General features: G+C 42.9%; 1 protein-coding gene across 1 annotated transcript in view; it reads left to right on the top strand.

Annotated features, from left to right (window-relative positions):
• The first annotated feature begins 341 nt into the window (after positions 1–341).
• CHRM2 (cholinergic receptor muscarinic 2) overlaps positions 342–8,272 on the top strand; it is a 219,500-nt gene continuing 211,569 nt past the window's right edge. Inside the window, exons 1-2 of the mRNA XM_043965027.1 lie at positions 342–664; positions 951–1,122. The gene's annotated coding sequence lies outside the window, so the exon portion shown is untranslated. The remainder of the gene's footprint in view (positions 665–950; positions 1,123–8,272) is intronic.

Raw genomic sequence — 8,272 nt, 5'->3', positions numbered from 1 at the left:
TCAAGTTTCTAACAATCACAAATTAAAAGGAATGAAGGAAAGAAGGAAGGAAGGAAGGAAGGAAGGAAAGAAAGAAGTAAGAAACCAGGGTGGGGATTATGGTTCTGATGTGAAAATTGCCGATAAAGACTTGGGATCCTAATGAATCCAGAGAGGATTGGGAGGTTGGAATGGAGGAGGGAACTAAAGGGAAGGGAGAATAGAAAAGGCTGTCATTTTTGCTCATTGGGACTACCAAATCAGAGAACAGAGAGCATCTCATTGGAGGAAAGCTTTCAGTAGCAACTAATCCTATCATATTGAAAGAAAATTGTAAATGTTCTCTCCAGAAATTGCCTGCCCATTGCAGCTAATCGAACACACATTACACACATACACAACATAGACTTCTGGAACACCAGTTTTCTGATCCCTAGTGTACACACACACACACACGCACACACCGCAGTAGAAAGCCTACGGGTGGGTTTGATCTTGGATTTTGTCATTTCTACTAGGAAATACCCAGGGACACACTGAAGGAGTGTTTTCTCCCCAACTGTCAACTCTGCCTCCTTTTCCCCATCTTCTCTGGAAGAGAATGCGTCCCGCCTTCCAGATCACTTGTATACTACTCTCTCTATTATGTTTGCCCCTCCGGATCCAGCTCAACGGTGAAAACCAGGTTTGAAAATTCTATTTTTTTTTTCCTCGTTACAATATCTTAGGTTTATTGTGGAGGAGGGCGGGGGCCAGCCGACTGAGGGGACTCGGGGGATAGGTTCGAGCTTTGCTGAGTGTCCTGTGTCTATATGACGCGTGAGAACCAACTCTGTCTTTAAGCCAGGACCATGAAGCTTCTGCTCTGAGGCTCTCTAGAACAGTTGCGGGTCCCCTCCCTCTACCACATCCCATCTCTCCCCTGCCGCTGTCGCGGTACTAACTAATCTCTTTCTCTCTTCTCTTGGAAGATCATGGGAGAGAGACAGCAAGCTGCTGGCTCCGGACTCTGAGCATTTTGCTGGGAGACCACATGCCCGGGCTTCCAATTCGGTGGCCCGCTGCTCCCTGCTCCTCCTCATCTTTGAGAAGCAAATAGCCTGCACCAGGGAGTGTATGCAACTTCTGCTAACCCGAGATCAGGTAAGGAAGTCCCTATTTTGTTCCTCAAGCCTTTGCCTTGCCGGCCTTGATTTGGGCACGGAGGGCGTCCTTTTTGCGCACTCCCTTTGGATCTGTGTGTGTGTGTGTGTGTGTGTGTGTGTGTGTGTGTGTGTGTGTGTGCTGCGATTCTCAAGCCAGGGGATTCTCATAAAGAAACTTTGGCTTCCAGGATTGGGTGGGTTTGGAGCAAAGATTGACGAAGGTGCGTTTGTATGTGTGCGTGCGTGTACCCAGAGAGGGAGGAAAGGGCAAACACAGCCCCTCAAAAAAAAGGAGTATGACCTAACCCGGGGTGGATTCTAGGAGGACTTGATGAAAGGAAGGGAGCAGCACCCGCCCAGACAATTCCCCCATAAGCACACTCCTTCCAGTCCTTCGCCCACCACCCGCAGGCTGAGATACAGCCTTGAAAAGATAAGTGGGCATCTGGCTCTCTCCTCTCTCCGGACTCCTCTTACCAGAGTGGGTCTGGTCTGGCAGGGGTTCTTGGGCACTGTCCTGAAGCAAGATGGGTAGGGGATCGTTCACATTTTCTTTTTGCCTCTGAGGCTTTATCTGCCTCATTACCCGGGGGAGTTGGGGGGCTGCGGGGGGGGGGGGTGGAGACCATCTTGCGCCTGGGCTAGGGTTTAGAGGGAAGCTCCAGATGGCTTGTGCCAAGTGGGAACGGGAGTGGTAAAAGCGGGCAGGGGGCGAGTAAAGGAGAGGTAGGATCCAGATGCTGGAGGTATAGAGAATGGGGACCGCAGCGCTAACACACACACACACACACACACACACACACACACACACACACACATCCCCAGTCTTGCTCTATCTCCAAAGGCTCAGGCTTCCTTTTCTGCCCCTCCCTGATCTCCTAAAAAACCGCAGCGTCAGGGCTCAGAGGAGTACCCATAAGGTTTCAGGGCAGACTCGCCCACCTAAATTTACCGCTCTCTGCCCACTCTGGGACTGGGGGCTGCAGTCTCTCAAGTGTCCCCTAAATCGAAGCTTTGGGGCCCGTGACTGCGCTTGCTGATGGTAGTTAGATAGTTGATATCCTCTAGATCCTACCAATCACCTATATATAACTTGTAGCTTACAGGTAAGGAGTCGAAGTGCTACTAGAATCCGGGCTCAGTGGAGACTTGCAATTGCACGTTTGATGGGTTTTCTTATACCCCTGAAATGGGGCAGGTTGGAGAGGATGGCTAAACCAGGGCTGCCTGCAATGGCGGGACCTTCAGGGCTACAGGCTAATGCGGGATCATGTCTCAGCCAGCACCTCCCTTTCACCCTGCTCCAGGTTTGTGCTCATCACCTCCCCCTCCTGCTTTCTCCACTGCTTTACCCAGCGCTGTCCTATCTCGTCTGCCCTGTCAGGAAGCTATCAGACACCTGCTAGTCCTCATCCCAAAGCAGGCAATTTCCCGTATATGGGGGGGGGGGGGACGGAGGGAGGGAGAGAGAGAGACAGAGAGAGAGACAGAGACAGAGACAGAGAGACACAGAGAGAGAGAGAGAGAGACAGACAGAGAGACAGAGAGACAGAGAGAGATCATTCAGACGGAGCAAGTAAGGGACAGATGTAAATAACATCAATGTAGGAGCATGCCAGCAGACCCCTGCTTTATGGAGAGACTCCCTTTTGTAGTTAATGTAACTACTATAAGTACATAGTGTATATTCTTATTCCTCTTGCCTTGAGATTACTAGGGAAAGCAGGTGGGTAACATTGCCCTTAAAACAAACCCAAGGGGAAGCTCACTTTCATTTTCAGTGGTCTGTCCATACTTAGCATTAAGTGTTAGTAGACATCAGTTCTCTTCTGGTTACCTATCTCTACCTCCCTAGCTTTGCAGAGACAGGCTTGCAGATACCCACACATTGAGTTAGCCATGAGTATCATATGAGAAGATGCAAGAGTGACCCTAGACACTGGGTGAGCTGCAGAGGAGAATTAGGTGATGGCAGTTCACCTTCTACTATATTAAGTCAAGCACTTACATATGTCCCTAGGGCTGGGTTCAAGATTTCACCAGGGGACCAAAAACAGACCAAAAGAACAACTGGTTTAATGAAGGCACACAGGATGTGGTGCTAGGGGCAAAGGAGTTGAGTAATTAACTTATAACCTGAAGCAAAGCAGCCTGCAGAGCTAGCATGCATGTGGAGCATAAGGCCCAGCATAAAGCAACAACTATGCAGAAACATTCCCCTGCATTTCATCTTCAACTGGCACCAAAGTGATACAACCTAGCTCTGTAGGTCAGGTAAATTGTACCTCCCCGACACACACATACTCCTTCAGGCTATTTGCCCCATTCCTTCTCCCAAAATGTGTGTTTCAACCTGGGGAATAAGAGAGCAAGAAAGTAAGGAGGGGAGGTTGGTTCCTTTGGAGTACTATGTCTGAGGTAGGGGATAGTGGCTACATCTCATGTTTTATGGACATCCTGGCAGAATCTTAATAGTTAGTTTATTAATAAGTAAACAATAGAGTAGTGGTGGTGGGAAAGGCAATGGCTTTTGTATTGATGATCATATATAGAAAACAGCTCTAAAACCTATGAAGAAAAAGACATATCCATGTCTTGAAGGTGCAAAAATAAATGTGGAACTGGAGGAACAGAAAAGTAAAGTCAGAGTTATTTCAGGCAACTGAGGTAGTTTAATTTACACTGGTTAGGCATTTTATGGAACTTGAGAATATTTCATGTTTTGGATGCAATTCAAAGGACTGTCCACTAGTATCATACCACCATAAATTCCTATTCCAACAATATCTCACTGCAATATCTCTGTTAGGGTACCTGAAATTACGATGAATTAAATCAATATTTTAAAAATGTTTTCCAGCAAAACACTGGAGTAATAATTGACTTTTTCCATTCTAAAGTTTTATACTGAGTAAGTTAAATATGTATACTACTTAAGACCAAAGAAAAGCAGTATGTGACCCCAGGTCAAGTGTGAAATGTAGGTCTCTTTGGTCTGTTTACTGTGATAGTGACTTTGGATGGGGTAGAAGTAAGAAGGGAGATTGTCTGGCATTCACATGGCTAAAATACTGGGGAAAAACTGACAATTCATTTTTAGGCATCCCTCCAACCAGGTCTCCTTCCTGCACCTCCAGAAGAGGTTTGTCTATGTGTGTCTTTGTATTTTTTCCTGTATTTTTATTGGGGGAGGGGGTGTTATATGTGCACACATGTATGCACACAGACATATATATATATACACAAATATCAGACTTATTTAAATGATGAACATCAAGATTTTTTATATTCTTTGTTATTTTAAACAATGTAAAACATGAGTAAAATAAAAGGTTGTATAATTTTAAAATAAATTGGATAAACCTTATGTAAAACCTTTTCTTTTTCCTTCTTTTTTAAATTTTGTTTTTTAATTTATGGAAAAAATAAACATGTACATTTGAAGGAAATTGTCATGTGACTCCTGTCCTGCCCTATTTTGACCATGTGCAACCCAGAGCAAAATTGTATGCAGCGCTTGACTTCAGAAGCAGAATGTATGAAACAGACAAATGCTGATACAAACTTCCTCTTGAGAATGAATATCCATTGTAGTCAATATGATTGGGAATGAGGTGGGTGGTGGCCATGTAAGTTTGTACCAATTGTCTTTTCTTAAGGAAATTCCTACTGTGTTTTGTTTGTTTGTTTGTTTTTGTTCAAACATCCTTCTAAAGTCACTTAATTTGGATTTGGATTTTGCAATGAATAGTCATGATCATTTCTCATCTTCTGGCAGGTTTTCCAACCCCCGCTAATCCTTAGACTATCCTTGCCTGTCTAGTAAAGTGAGTGACCTACAGAGAGTGGTAGAAAGACTTAGGGTTCAATGAAATGCTACTGATATTGCCAGGAATTATGGAGTTTCTAAGGTTGGGCTTTCTTCAAGATCCAAGGATCTCCGTTATGATGAGGATGCTTATTTACACTATGGGTCAATCCTTTCTCTTATTCCACTACTAACAGCTCAGAATTGCCCACAGGTAGAGAAGGATAAAGAGAAGAATATGGAAGAAAAGAAGATAAAAGAGAAAGAGTATGGGGGAAGAAATGGGGGTAGGAGGGAAGGAGAAAGAGAGCCTCCACTTGGACTCGTCTTCTAGTGCTAAATGTGCATCATAGTTTGTAGCATTTGTGTGGGTATGTGAGAGAGAGAGAGACACAGAGAGAGACAGACAGACAGACAGACAGACAGAGACAGAGACAGAAAGAGACAAAGACAGAAACAAAGACAGAGACAGAGAGATACTGAGATCTCATTATATCTTCAGTAATGATGAAAAGTTCCCCTTCTTACCTGAATCATAATTCACTTAAACCTTCCAGGAAGGTTTAAACCTCTCATTAATTCTCTAAAAGAAAATATTTTCCTCTTCTTAACTTAATAATCCTAATACCCCCTCTCATTTATTTAGTATGCCAAGGTTTACAACTCTACAGGGTGGGTAGGGCAAATATCATTAATCCCATTAACATTTGGGGAAATTGAAATTCAGAGAGAGTAACTACTTTAACATCATGCAGGTGGCAAGACCAGTCTAGACTCCAACCCAATTTGTTTGTTTGTTTATTTTTATTACTTAGGCCAGCCTTGTTTCCCCTCTACCCACTGTTTTCATATATAGCGAAGAGTCATAGAAAAATAAATCAATAAGATCTACAATTGAACAAATAAGTAAATCAATTACTCTACAGTCTAAATGCATTCTTCTTTCCATTTTTCACTACAGCAACAAAGTGCCATGGTTTGGTCTCCCTTGCCTCCCTTTTTCTTTTCTCTCTTCTGCTTTCCTTGCCCTCCCCTCTTCTCCCTTTTCCCTTTTCTTCTCTTTCTATACCTACCACTTTGAGCATTAGTGAAATGTATTATTATATTCCTAAAGATCATTTATCTTCATTTTTTTTCCTTAAGAGTTCACTAGGAGCAAAGTGTGGTGTGATGTGTCGTGAATACAAAGACGGATACAATGGCAGCTTCTGCTCTCTGAGAACACATAGTTTAATTTGAGGGAGAGGATAATTATCTATGGTAGCTATGAGAGGAAGATGACTGGAACTGAGAGGATCAGAAAAAGTGAAATGAGAATTTGAGGAGGGAGAGATCAGGCTCACCTTCTGGATGGAAGAGGATTAGTGTTTAGAACATCATTTTTTTTAAGCCACGTCCAACTCTTTATGAACCCATTTGGAGTTTTCTTGCAAAGATAGAGGAGCAGTTTGCCATTTCCTTCTAGAGCTCATTTTGCACATGAGGAAACCGAGGTAAACAGGATTAAGTGAGTTGCCCAAGTTCACACAGCTAGTAAGTGTCTGGGGTTAGATTTTAACTCAATGAAATGTCTTCCCGAATCCAGGATCAGCACTCTATCCACTGTGCCACCTAGCTTTCCCTTTGACACATAGTAGGTATTTTTTCAAGGCAATGAGGGTTAAGTGACTTTCCCAGGGTCACACAGCTAGTAAATCTCAAGTGTCTGAGGCCTGAATTCAGGGCTAGTGCTTTATCCACTGCACCACCTAGCTGCCCCCACATAGTAGGTATTTAATAAGTGTTTGTTGACTTGGCTAGATGGAGAGAGGATAAATTTCAGGCAAAAAGGATGTTTTCATAAAGGTCCAAAGTGGGGAGAGAGAAAATGGCATTTAAAGGGACAATTTAGCCCAGTTTGTAATCCAGAAAGAGAGACCTATAATGAAAGACTGAAAAGAGAGCATGGTAAAACAATATGGTGGAGCATCTTGAATGCCACATTTAGTTTTTATTTAATTTGGTAGGTAATTGGAAGCCAGTGAAGGTTTTTAGCAGAGAACTGACAGTATCAGAGCCATGTGTTAAGAAGATGAGTTCATGTTATGAAAGATAAATAAAAAAGATATAGACTGGAGGAAAGAAAACTAGTTAGAGGCTATTATCATAACATAGGTGAGAATGGATAGACATCTGAACAGATGGTTATCAGGGGGTTTGAGAGGAGGTAGGACAGCTATGAAACCTATTTCAGAAGTAGAATGAAAAGGTGACTAATTGGATTGTGAAGTGATGGAGACAGAAGAGTCATAGATGAATGTGAGATTATAACACTGCGTGATTAAGAACATGGTGGTTCCATTAAGAGAAATAGAGAATTCGAAAAGGGAATAGATTTTGGAAAGAAGATAACTGGTTTAAAGCATACTAAGTTTGAAGTGCCAGTAGCTAAATGGATAAATACAACAGATATTTGAAAATATGAGAGTGAATCTCTGGAGAGAGGATGATAATACATTAATATTTGGAAGTTTTTTTTTTTAAAAAATAGAATTGACAAAGTCATGGAGGTGGATGAAATTTTATGAAGGAAGAGAGCATAGAAAGAAAAGAGAAATACTGATAGAATCCAGAGGGAAATCCATACTTAAAGAGAAGGAGGAGGAGGAGGATGTGTACTGTCCAAGAACACAGAAAAGTAATAACCATCGAGGTAAGAGGAAAATCATGAAAGTATTCATGTCATGAAATCTATAGGAAGAAGCCTCTCTCCTGCACTATAGTCATGCATCAACTGCCTTTTGAACATCTCAAATGGATCTTACCCTAGGCATCTCAAATTAAATAAGTCCAAAATAAAACTCATTACCACCACTCACCACCCCCAACCTTTTCCTCTTCTGAACTCCTCTCTTACTGGTGAAGGTACCACTCTCCTCCCAATCACCCATTCTACCACCTTCAGTGTTATGCTAGACTTCTCCCTTGTTCTCCCCACATATACCAAATCTCATGACCAAATCTCATCGTTTCTACCTTCCCAGAATATCACATTTTCATTTGCTTTTCTCCACTCACACAGTCACAACTCTAGTTCAGGCCCTCATCCTCTATTAACTGGACAATTACAGGAATGTCCTGCTTTTCCTGCATCCCACTCCAACCTGTCCTCTATTCAGCTGTCACAGGTATTTCCCCCCTTAAAATGTTGATGTCAGGGCAGCTAGGTGGTGCAGTGGATAAAAGCACCGGCCCTGGATTCAGGAGTACCTGAGTTCAAATCCGGCCTCAGACACTTGACACTTACTAGCTGTGTGACCCTGGGCAAGTCACTTAACCTCCATTGCCCTGCAAAAAAAAA

This window comes from Dromiciops gliroides, chromosome 5 (assembly GCF_019393635.1).
Source record: "Dromiciops gliroides isolate mDroGli1 chromosome 5, mDroGli1.pri, whole genome shotgun sequence".
In the NCBI taxonomy this organism is placed as follows: Eukaryota; Metazoa; Chordata; class Mammalia; order Microbiotheria; family Microbiotheriidae; genus Dromiciops; species Dromiciops gliroides.
The sequence above is the reverse complement of the archived record's forward strand: the minus strand, read 5'-3'. Positions and strand labels throughout refer to the sequence as shown.